Source organism: Corvus kubaryi, unplaced genomic scaffold (assembly GCF_017639235.1).
Source record: "Corvus kubaryi isolate FWS band 111438036 unplaced genomic scaffold, C.kubaryi_AGA036_p1.0 37384, whole genome shotgun sequence".
NCBI classification, from domain to species: Eukaryota; Metazoa; Chordata; class Aves; order Passeriformes; family Corvidae; genus Corvus; species Corvus kubaryi.
In genome coordinates, this window is record NW_024581126.1 from 4677387 (window position 1) to 4689027 (window position 11641).

Below are 11641 nucleotides of genomic sequence, written 5' to 3' on the forward strand. Positions count from 1 at the left end.
ATTTGATTTTAGGGCATGATTTAAAAAACAATTTCTCAGTGATACCTATGACCAAGTGACCTGCCTGGTAGATGCGGGAAGGGCTGTGGATGTTGTCTATTTGGACTTCAGCAAGGCCCACAGCATACTCCTGGAAAAGCTGGCAGCCCACGGCTTGGACAGGGGCACTCTTTGCTGGGTCAGGAACTGGCTGGATAGTCGGGCCCAGAGAGTGATAGTGAGTGGTGCGGCATCCAGCTGGCAGCCAGTCACCAGTGGTGTCCCTCAGGGGTCTGTACTGAGACCAGTTTTGTTCAGTACTTTTATTGATGACATGGATGAGGGTATTGAGTCCCTCATTAGTAAATTTGCAGATGACACTAAGCTGGGAGCTTGTGTCAATCTATTGGAAGGAAGGAGGGCTCTGCAGAGAGACTTGGATTGGTTGGATGGATGGGCAGAGTCCAACAGGATGAAGTTTAGTAAGTCTTAAGTGCCGAGTTCTGCATTTTGGCCATAAAAATCCCCTACAACGTTACAAACTGGGGACAGTGTGGCTGGACAGTGTCTGGGCGGAAAGGGACCTGGGGGTGCTGGTCAACAGCCGACTGAATATGAGCCAGCAGTGTGCCTTGATGGGCAAGAAGGCCAACGGCATCCTGGCCTGCATTAGGAACTGTGTGGCCAGCAGGAACAGGGAGGTCATTCTTCCCCTGTACTTGGCACTGGTGAGGCCACATCTTGAGTACTGTGTCCAGTTCTGGACCCCTCAGTTTAGGAAGGACGTTGAGATGCTTGAGCGTGTCCAGAGGAGGGCAACAAGGTTGGTGAGGGGCTTGGAACACAAGCCCTATGAGGAATGATTGAGGGAACTAGGGTTGTTTAGCCTAGAGAAAAGGAGACTTAGAGGTGACCTTATTGCTCTCTACAACTACCTGAAAGGAGGTTGTAGACAGGTGGGGGTTGGTCTCTTCCTTCAGGCAGCAACTGACAGAACAAGAGGACACTGTCTCAAGCTGCGTCAAGGAGGGTATAGGTTGGATATTAGGAAAAAAGTTTTTCACGGAAAGAATAATAAATTACTGGAATGGTCTGCCCAGGGAGGTGGTAGAATCAAAATCTCTGGATGTGTTTAAAAAAAGACTGGACATAGCACTCAGTGCCATAGTCTAGTTGAGGTGTTAGGGCACGGGTTGGACTCGATGATCTTGGAGGTCTCTTCCAGCCTCATTATTCTGTGATTCTGTAGGAGATATCTTCTGCCTGGTCATGGTGTAATTGAATGTTCCAAAGTATTTCTGCTGTTTCTCTTGTTTGAAAACAAGAAAATCAGCAGAAACACTTTGGTCTTTGGTATTGAGCTGGTAGGGAAACCTTGTTCTGACCCTGTGAGTGTGGGATATGCAGGCAGTCGAGAGGAGCACCCATCAGCTCACTGGAGCCTGCTGGGAATGGGCCTCAATCCCAGCTCAGGTGGTGCAGGTCTGACTGCAGCAGTGGCTCTTGGATAGTCAGATAGGAAACTTTCCTTAACAGTTCAATTGCATTTCACTTAAAAAAACCCCACAAAATGTTCTAATATCAAGTGAAAGTACTGCAAGTCATTTTCACACAGAAAACATCATGTTAGCTGCAGCTGAAAATTTCTGAGGACATCCCTTGACAGTTTCTCATCTCTCCGAATACTGAAGTTCACAATACCATTTTTCCAAATGTGAAAAGTAATGCTTCTGCTAGTAAAGAACTTCAATATCAATATGAAGATCTCCTTTTCAAAGCAAAGACCCACTTAAAGGTGGGAGGAGGGGGGTTTTGCTTTGGTTTGGGGTTTTTTGTGGTTTGTTTTTTTCCTTTTCCATTTTTTTAAAATTTTTATTATTCCATTTTTCTCACCTGTTAGAATGAGTCATTTAGAGCTAAAAAATACGTCAGAAAATGTAACTTAAACTGCGTCTTTAAATAAACCAATTTCAGTGTAGAAAATTAGAATCTTGAAACACTTAATCTTCTTGAAAACTGAGAAGACAAAACCTGACATCCTTGAATGTAGAGACTGTTATATATATATATATATATATATATATAAATATATATATATAAATACATTAAAAAAATTTTAGGCTAAAGAAGTTCTTTCCCCCAAATATTCATCCCAGAAATACTTCATGGGAGAATCAGGTAATTGTTACTTCTTCAGGGAACTTTAAGTAAAAACACTGAGGCAATTTTTATTAGTTTGTTGCTGAAAATGTGTGGTTCGGTTGTCTATATATTGCATACTAATTGCCAAGGAAGTTTTGATGCACTGTGAAGAACAAGGTAATTACATTTAATTTCATTGGAATTCTGCTCTATTGAACTATGTTTAGCCATTTAACATTGTAAATTTTAACAGAGTTTAATTAAACTCCAATATGTTTGTTGCTTCTTGGTGTAATAATTTTTCCAGCAGATAATATATATAGATAAATATAAAAATATTTATGCTCTATCTATATATAGACATGCAGATGTATAAGCAGACATAGTTTAAATTTATGAAAGAGTTCTAATAAATAATTGACACATGACAATTGCAATGCGTAACTATTACTGCCCAGGTTAAAATATAATAAACTTTATTGAATGGTGCTGAACCGGTCGTTCTATGCTGTAGTAACCTCACAGACACAGTTTTGTGCTCCGATGATAGCTATGTACCATATAAGTAATATATATATGTGCCCATACTGCTGATTATTATGTCTTTTTCTGATTATAAAGTTACTTAAAGATAGAAGTGGTTGCAGAGATGCAAATGGCACTTCAGGTTTTAGCTCTGAATGGACAATTTAGCTGCAAGTCTGAACTTAGTTAAGCCTCGACTATTTTTTTTTAACACATGCAATATATTAAGCAGAAAAGTCCTATTAAAGGAAGCACAATAATAGAAAACACTCACAGGATGATGAAGACTGTTATAGAGGGCGGTTATTTGATACCAGCATGATTTTCCAGTGGTTTTCAATACAAAGCATGAGGGAACATTGAGCAGTAGACTGTCTTAACAAACACTCATGAAAGATTCCTTTGCCCAGACAAGGCTGCACTATTCACACACGCTTAAGGAAGTTACTTGAAAATATATTCATCCTGGAGACTGGAAGCCTTTCATAGACTTTGGAAGGCAAAAGCTTTCTTCTGAAACTCCTGGTATTGCTAGCAAGATCCTTGGAGCAGGAACAGTCTCAATTTTTGGCAATGCCAGAACCTAGTGCTTCTGTTGTGATAAATGGTAGGTTAAAGGATCAGCTTTTCTGCTTTGAGCCTGAAAACATTTTCTTAATGAATAACTCCCCAGAGAGGTGACACTGGCCTGAGTAACTGAGAAATCCAATTTCTGCTGCTCTCACAACTGTGGGAGCACTTGGTTGCCTCGGTGATGTGGTCTGTAAAGAGGCTTATCTCCACTTTTCCCAGTGGAAAGAACGTAGTTCTTTGCACCTGCTTAACAAAATCTATGGTGTCAGAAATGCAAGTGCCGAAGAACTGGCCTCACTGCCTCCCAGGACAGAGGCTAAATGCTGCTCCCCATACAGAGGCTTGAGCCAGTGTCTAGTGATAAGCTGTTAAATAAATCTCCTGACTTCATTGAGGTTGTGCTGGACACGCAGGTGAAATGCATTCTCATATATCTTAATGCAGAAGAGTCATGATTTCCTTGGGAGCTTGCCGCAGTCCTAGCTGAGTGGCTAGCTCAGGGGCCAAGCACTGGGCAGCTGCTTCGCCTGCTGTAGCGGCAGAGGATGAGCGCAGGCAGGGAGCGGGAGGCTAGGCGGGATCCTGAGTGAGGCTCGCCTCAGCCACTGATGGGTAAAGCGCCAGGAGAAGTGAAGCAATGAGGAGACTCTTCTTGGAGGAAGCAGGAATGGGTTTATTGGAGCTGAGGGGAGAGGGGCCAAGAGAGTGCCTGAAAGCCGCTGACAGGGGGTTTTATACCCCACTGCTCAGGGCAGAGCATACAAAGAACAACCAATAACAACACAGTTTGGGGGTGTAACACAGGCAGAGACAAATGCATCATAACCAATGGGGAGTGAGGGGGGGCGGGGAGGGTGAGCGAGGACCAAGAACTAAACAGTGAGGTAACTAGGGGAGGAGAGTATGGCGGCCATTGCAGACGTACAGGGTGGCACGTCTTTCCTGACTTGATCAACGACTTTTCCCGCCAAGCTGCCAGAGGGCAACCATGTTGAGGAGGGCGGCCATCTTATGATTCCTGGGCCTCAGGGGTGTTAAACCATTGGACCTTTTGTCCAACAGGGTCCAGGACACCATGGCGGGAGCCATGGCTCACCGCAACAGGAGCTTCCATGGGGAAAATGCTGGAAAGCACACATACGTATTCTGTTGACCTTGCGTAGTTTAAAATAGAACAACACAGACTCACCGTGTCCCATGTTACAGCAACTCTGCAACAGGGGAATTTCTAAGGGCAATGAATGCCCTCCAGTGGCATAAAATAGAGTTGGATCAATTTATTTTCCATAATTGTTCTGGAACTGGTGTACATGGTTCAAGTTCAGTCTAGAGATGTGACCACTTAGAGTGTGCACTATTAGTAAGCATTCCTGTCTCTTAAGTGCACAACAGCCCACAACAAAGAGCTGAACCTCAGCTGAAATCTCTGGCAATAGTTACTTTATATAGGGTGATGAACCTGAGGATACACTTACTAACAAACTTGTGTTGCTGAAGGTCACAATAGTTGGGCTGTCCACCTTCATGAGCTTTCTGTTGATACAGCTGTATTTGCTGGAGGCTGTGGCAGAAAGAGGGGTATCCATGCTGCCACCAGGCAGATGCAGAGAATGGGAAATGTGGGGTCTGAATAAGTGAATCTCTTGCAGAGAGATTTTATGCAAGTGGTGGTGGAGAGGGTGGTTCTGTGTTGTTTTTGTTTGGGGTTTTGTTTTTTAAACCATGCTACCATAATAAGCCCAGGCATACTTGTGGGTCACAGCAAATAGGGTGTTTCTTCGCTAGTTTATAATATGAAAGCATCCTTTATAGTACATCAAATATCTTGCAGCGTATTTCCCTGTTTGTACTAAAGAGGTGACATGCGATGGAAATATGCTCAACCCACCCTACTTTCCAAACTCAGAATAAGTTTATAAACAAATAAGAAGCTTTTAAAACCATAAGGCTTGAACACCACCACAGAGCTGACTCCATGTGCCTGTTCATTGAAGTGGCTTTCCCAGTCTGCACATCCCTCCTGGTGTCCCAGAACTGGGGTACTACAAGATACATGCAGCAGGGCCAAACAGCCATGTTTACGTCAAAAAGTCCGTAATACTTTTATGTTGACTTAGAAAACCATCCATGGGTTCATTGCAGAAGATGGACTTGTAAACTGTTGTAAACTCCATTGTTCCTATATCCCAGATCCACATGCACCCATGCAATCATGCTGTTAGTCACGGGTTTTTTTCTTGTTTCATCTTTTAGCTTGTTTTGATACACCTAGCGCCCAGCCTACTCTCAATATGGATCAGTAGTCTGGACATTGAAAACTAGATTCAAGAAAAGAGCACTGCCCAGCATATTTTCACTCTGAGCTGACACAGATTTTAAACATCTAGAAATCACATTACCATGAGCATCTTTAAAGCAAAATTAAGAAGTGCATACTTTTTTTGCCATGTAAAGCTCAGTCCTCACATATTCTGCTCAGAAATGATTGATTTTGATGGGTCTTTTCTATCTTATTACTCTTGGCCATGCCCCATCTGGCCCCAAGTTTGGCTATTCTGTGATGGGAAGATAGTGGCCTTGACCACAGATTTTCCAGTTGTCTTTGATAACATTACTTTCTGTTGTGGTTTAACCCCAGCCAGCAGCCAAGCCCCAGGCAGCTACTTTCTTATTCCTCCAACAGCAGAATCAGGGAGAAAATGGGAAGGATAAAAAGCTAGAAAACTTGTGGGTTGAGATAAAGAAAGTTTAATAGGGAAAGCGAAAGCCACACACACAAGCAAAGCTAAACAAGGCATTAATTCACTGCTACCCATGGGCAGGCAGGAATTCAGCCATGTCCAGGAGAGCAGGGCCCCATCACAGGTAAGGTTTGGGAAGACAATCACAATCACTCCAAATATCCCCCTCCCTCTTCCTCCCTCTTTCCTCTACTTCATACACGGAGCATGTTGTCACATGGTCTGGAATATCCCTTGGGTCAGTTGGGGTCACCTGTCCTGGCTGTGTCTCCTCCCACCCTCCCATGTACCCCCAACTGCCTTGCCGAAGGAAGAGGGAGCAGAGAAGGTCTTGGGTCTGTGTAAGCTGTGCTCAGCAGTAACAAAAACATCTCTGTATTATCAATCCTGTGTTCAGCACAAATCCAAAGCACAGCCGCATACCAGCCACTGCAACAAAAATTAACTCTACCCCAGCCAAAACCAGCACACCTTGTTACATGTAACATTTTGTACTAGTTTGAAAACAAACCAGTGGGAGGCACCAAGTCAGAATAACAATTTAATAGGGAAATCAAGAAGATAAAGGCAGAAAACACTGGATTAAATTGACAGAGTCAGGATACAACCTGACACCCTGTTAGTCAGGGTGGTGGTGGCAGTTGGGTAAAATGGTGGCTGCAGTCCTCCTGAAGTGGTGGATGTGGTTCTGTTGAAGCAGTGATCCTGTAGAAAGGGGTTGCTCTTCCTCAGAAGGTCCAGTGGTGGCTATGTAGCTCCTGTCCTCTGGGAATCCTGTGGAAAGGGTATCTGTGGTGTTCGGAATCTCAGATTATATCCAGGATGGAATGCTTGGTTCATCCCTCCGGGGGGAGCATCTCACAATGGGATGATGAGTCATGAGACCAGGCGTTGATGGGCTCATTAACAGAAGATAGTCCGGAGGGAGTTATCTATGAGTCATGTGGCAGGGCATTGATGGGCCATTAACAGAAAGATACTCCGGGGGGAGGAGGCAAGGAAACACTGCCCCACCTGGTTTCAACAGCTCATAAGGATGCTAATAGAATACACTGCAACCCAGGACACATTTAAAGTAAGCCTTCCAAACAAAAAGATAATACCCTGAGCTCTAAAGAAAACACTAAAGTAAACTTTGGGTGATACAGCAGTTGCCCTTTTGGAAACGAGTTCAAACCGTGCTGCACATGCAATGTGAATATCGGCACAAGTAAAAATAATTTGTACTTTAAATCACTCTGGATGTTTTCTCTGGAAATGCTGCTTTTCCAAAAAGAGTTCTGTGGGTTCATCACTATTTGGTGACAGCTCAGGAAAGAGAGAGGTCAGGAACTGGTGCAAGAGTTTGTGCAAGAGGTATGAGACTCCTAGTAACTGTAGCTGGTTTGATGTAGAAGCTTATTACTTCTTATTACTTACAGAAGTTATTTAGCATTTCCTACATCTCCTTTGGCACCTCTGTATAACCAAGTACACAGAGGTTTTCTATTTAAGCATGCATTGCTCATGAGAACTGTACTTAAAATATCTGTAGGATAATACATGTTAAGAGTGTTCCTTTCATCTGTATTAGTTCTCAAGTACCCTAAGAGGCGTGATTCCCTCCTGATTTTGTCAGGTCACTGATTTTATACTACTTTAAATACTTTGCTCAGTTAGGCAAGCAAATATAAAAATACATTTTTTTATTTTATTCTAGGAACCTGTTTAATTAATAAAAGAATTACCAAAGATATTAAATAAAAGCACCAGTCACCCTCCTTTTGATTTAAATGACTTAGCAAAGTTGATAAAGATACTAAGAGTTGTATAGGCATAACCACAGAAAAAAAGAGATTTTTTTAAAAAAAGTAACTTACTATTACTTTTTTCTTTCATTTTCTTGGGGGCTAGTATTATGAACACTTCTAACACACATAAATGTGTATGAAGACAAATAATAGTATTAGCAATTCAAGGGAGGAAGAAACCCCTTAGTTAAAGAAAAACATATTTTTCTGCTTTCTTCAGATTGGTTTCCAAAGACAATTTCCACTGTGATCCAAATGATATTTGTTTGCTGTTGAAGGGTGTTACATTAAAAGTTGTAACCAAGGATGTTCTTCATGGGATGCTCTAAGAAAGCTGATTTCATGTTTATGGGCTGCAGCTGAAAGTTAAGTTTTCAGCTTTCAAACACAAGTTGTAGCTGTTCATTCTTCTCAGCTCAAATAATAGAAGTGTCCAAGAAGTAATTCCTGTTGACTTTCCTGTTGAAAACTCAGGTTCTCAAACTTCATCAGACAATATTGCCTTGTATGCTTATGTGCACTTGTATGTATTGACAGGGTGGGAGGCTGGAAGACATGAGCTCCTGTTGACACAGTATTGCTCAGAGAAGAAGGTACATATCTGCTGGGATAGTCATGTTTAACCAGAGAAGTGGTGTTCGACATTATTACTCATTTGAAATCAAGCACTGCAGTTAATTTGTTCAAACGGAAGATTGGTGGCCTTGTGTGAAATCATGCTGTGCCATCAGCCCTGGTCTGGCCAGACTGGGTGAAGAAGTAAAATCAGAAAAAAACCAGGAATCTTTGCCTTGTTTGTTCCCAACAAAGCTAAGGGCTTGTCCTCTAGCATCCACCTCTGTTGGGGTTTTAGTTCTCCTCCTGTTTTCTTTTTCTCTTAAAGGAATTTTCCCCATACATGTTGCCAGGCGGACAAATTACTGGGTGCTTAAAAATCCAAAAGACCTGGCCACAGAGGGAGTGGTGCATCTGGCTGCTCTCTTTCACCTGGGTTTGTGGGCAGCCAGTTCCTGGAATTTTGGACAGAGAGGCTGCTTCTTCGCTGCCTTCCTTCTACCCGAGAGACCCCGGGATCCCAAGCCCGCCTTCCCTGCCCTACTGGGAGCCGGGCTCTGGGTGCCCTGCCCCCACCGTTGCTTCGAGCCTTTGCTACTCTGCAGCCCTGCTCGCCCTGCCTGCCGAGACCTCTGTGGGGTTCCCACCACAGCTCCAGAGTTTTGATACATCTCGTCTGCCACCTGGGATTTGTGCTTGTCCCTGCTGTTCCAGCCTGCTGTTCCAGCCTGCCATTCCCGAGGGTCTGGCTGGACACCGGGATCAGCTGCCAAGGGGTTTGTGAAGCTTTTTTGTTCCATCTCTTCCCGGGATCCCAGGGCACCAGTGCCGCGTGCTCCCCGAGCTCGCTCCGGAGCACCCCCTGCAGCCACGGGGGAACCATTGCACCTGCCCTGCTCACCGGGAGCTGCCAGCACCCCTGCCGGCTGTGACCATAACTGCACCCAAGGGGAAAGGGCCTGACAGCTGAGAAGGCTGGCACTGGGTTTGTGATTCTGTTTGTTGTTACTGCCGTAGTTATTGTTTGTTTACCTTGTTATACACACACATATATATATAATAGTAAAGAACTGTTATTCCTGTTCCTCATATCTTTGCCCGAAAGCCCCTTAATTTCAAAATTATAATAATTCGGAGGGAAAGGGGTTGCAATTTTTTTTTCTTCCATTCCAAGGGAGACTCCTGCCTTCTTCAGCAGACACCTGTCTTTCAAACCAAGACAACCTCCCAGGGAGAAGGATGTTCTCTCACAGATACACCCATTGCTGAGACAGCAACAGAAAGTACTGCAGGTGATAACTGGGATCCGTAGGTCTAAGCAAGTTTTAGTGAGTATTTATTTGTATATCTAGCCAGCTTCAGGGTTGGGACCCTGGTGCCAAAGGTTATGTTGACCCAGAAAGGAACTGGAATAGATCCAAACTCCTCTGCATTCCGCTCTCTGATGTATCCAAATTAATAGAGCAGCTGCAGCAATGTTGAGTCTTGAAGACAGGATATTTCATTCCTGGATTAATGTCTATGCTTAATACTATGATGTTTCATGATGCTTCTCCTGCTCTTTATTGAGCAGTGTTGTGATCCTTGCACAAGTCCTTGGGTCATCGTCTGTAGGCAAGGGCATGTCAGGGATCTTGAGTGAGATCTCGCAGAGGAGGGTACTTGCTGTTTCAGACCTTCCTAATCCTTAATTTTAAAAATTTCTTTATTTTTAATAGTCATAAATATTCCCTGGAAAGAAAAGGAATCCATGAGCTCATGGCCCTTCTATACTCAACAACCTTATTTGAGAGAGCACTTTTCCCCTTACAGGAGGAGCAGCAAGGTATGTGTTTATGAGCAAGGATGTCTGTGCATGGCAGCAGAAAATGTGAGCTCATCACATCCTTCCTTTCTTAAACAAGAACCTAAAAATACTGCCAAAATCCCTTCACGTTATTCTGGAAAAATAAACCTATGGGTAAATAGAATAGAAATGTGTTTACTCAGATGAAACATTTAACCTGACAGGGAGAGGTAGTTGCAGAGTGATACTCGTATTTGCTGTCTAACCTCCAGGAGATCTTGGCTACAGATCAGACCCTTTAGTCAGCCCATAGCCCTAACAAAGGTAAAAAAGGTCAGAGAATACTGTGCAACCCTTATTAACCTTTAGCCTGAGCTATGGTGATTTTTTCAACTTGAATCCGTTACTTGAAAACTCCATTTCTCACTTATGTAAGCCAAAGCTTGTACACACCAGGTAACCAGCACCATCATCAGCTGGGTCTTTGGTGTGTCCAGAGCTGATGTGTGGGGACTGGAGCTCTGCACATCTTAAGGGCATTGAGAGCAGAGCAACATCCTCTTCTAATGAGAGGCAGTAAGTGCCCAACATGTGTGGGAGACAGAGGAGTAGAAACTCCTGGAATTAAAGGAGGCTTTGATTTACAACCCTGGAAGAGACTAGGTCTGGCCTAATTGGCAGAGATTTATAGATCTGAAGCAAAAGGATTACAAACTTGTGTCCCTATAATTATAAGCAAAATTGTACACTGGGTGTTCTGGTGGAGGGTTTTAAAATATAATAGTGTGATTTTATATAGTTTAAGTTAAGAATGTAGATGGTATAAGAGAGAGAACTGTGTGTACGTGACATGAGAAGTTATTGGTCAAGACACAGCTGCATTGCAGTGAGAAGTGCCACAGTGAGAAGAGATAGGTCATAAATCTAAAACAAAGTGTCGTTTTAAGTGCCTACTGGATTAGAAAGTTATAAATTACGATGTAACCCTAAATCTTGTGACTATTCGCCATTATTTGGAGGTATTGTAAAATCTCAAGCCTTGACTGATGTGTTTGTTGTTTTAAACAATAAATTTGTGTAATTGCATAGTCCCATCCCTGAAAGTTATTTTCCTCCGTCACGTGAACACACAGGAAATTTGTCAAACATGGGTTTCTTCTCCACATTGGGGAGGCAGCAACAGGTGTGGATGGTGCTTTGAACATCTGCTTGGGTGTCTTGTGCAGCTATTTGGACAGGAGGACAACACAGGGCAAGTGGAATAAACTTAACAGCTCCTCTGCTATAACCTGTGCCATGTATAGGAAGAGAAATACTCTAAGTGGGCATTCACAGTGATGTTGAAACAAGGGCATAGCCAGGATAAACAGCCAAATGCGAACACAGGATTCCTGGACACATGCTCATGCTGGAAACAAGTCTCATCCTCATGGAACATGCTGTTTCTGAATATTCTCTTGTGTTCAAATATAAAGGAAATACAGGCTTTCTACTGTTGCTAGCACTTTATCTGATTCCCCTGGGGAGTAAGCAGCAACGTGCCCAGCCAT

At 43.2% G+C, this 11641-nt stretch overlaps 1 long non-coding RNA gene across 1 annotated transcript; it reads left to right on the forward strand.

Annotated features, from left to right (window-relative positions):
• Positions 1-9048: 9048 nt before the first annotated feature.
• LOC121668169 lies at positions 9049-11179 on the forward strand. Its single transcript, XR_006017280.1, has 2 exons — positions 9049-9081; positions 9480-11179. It is a non-coding gene; the product is annotated as an uncharacterized LOC121668169 (long non-coding RNA).
• The last annotated feature ends 462 nt before the right edge of the window (positions 11180-11641 follow it).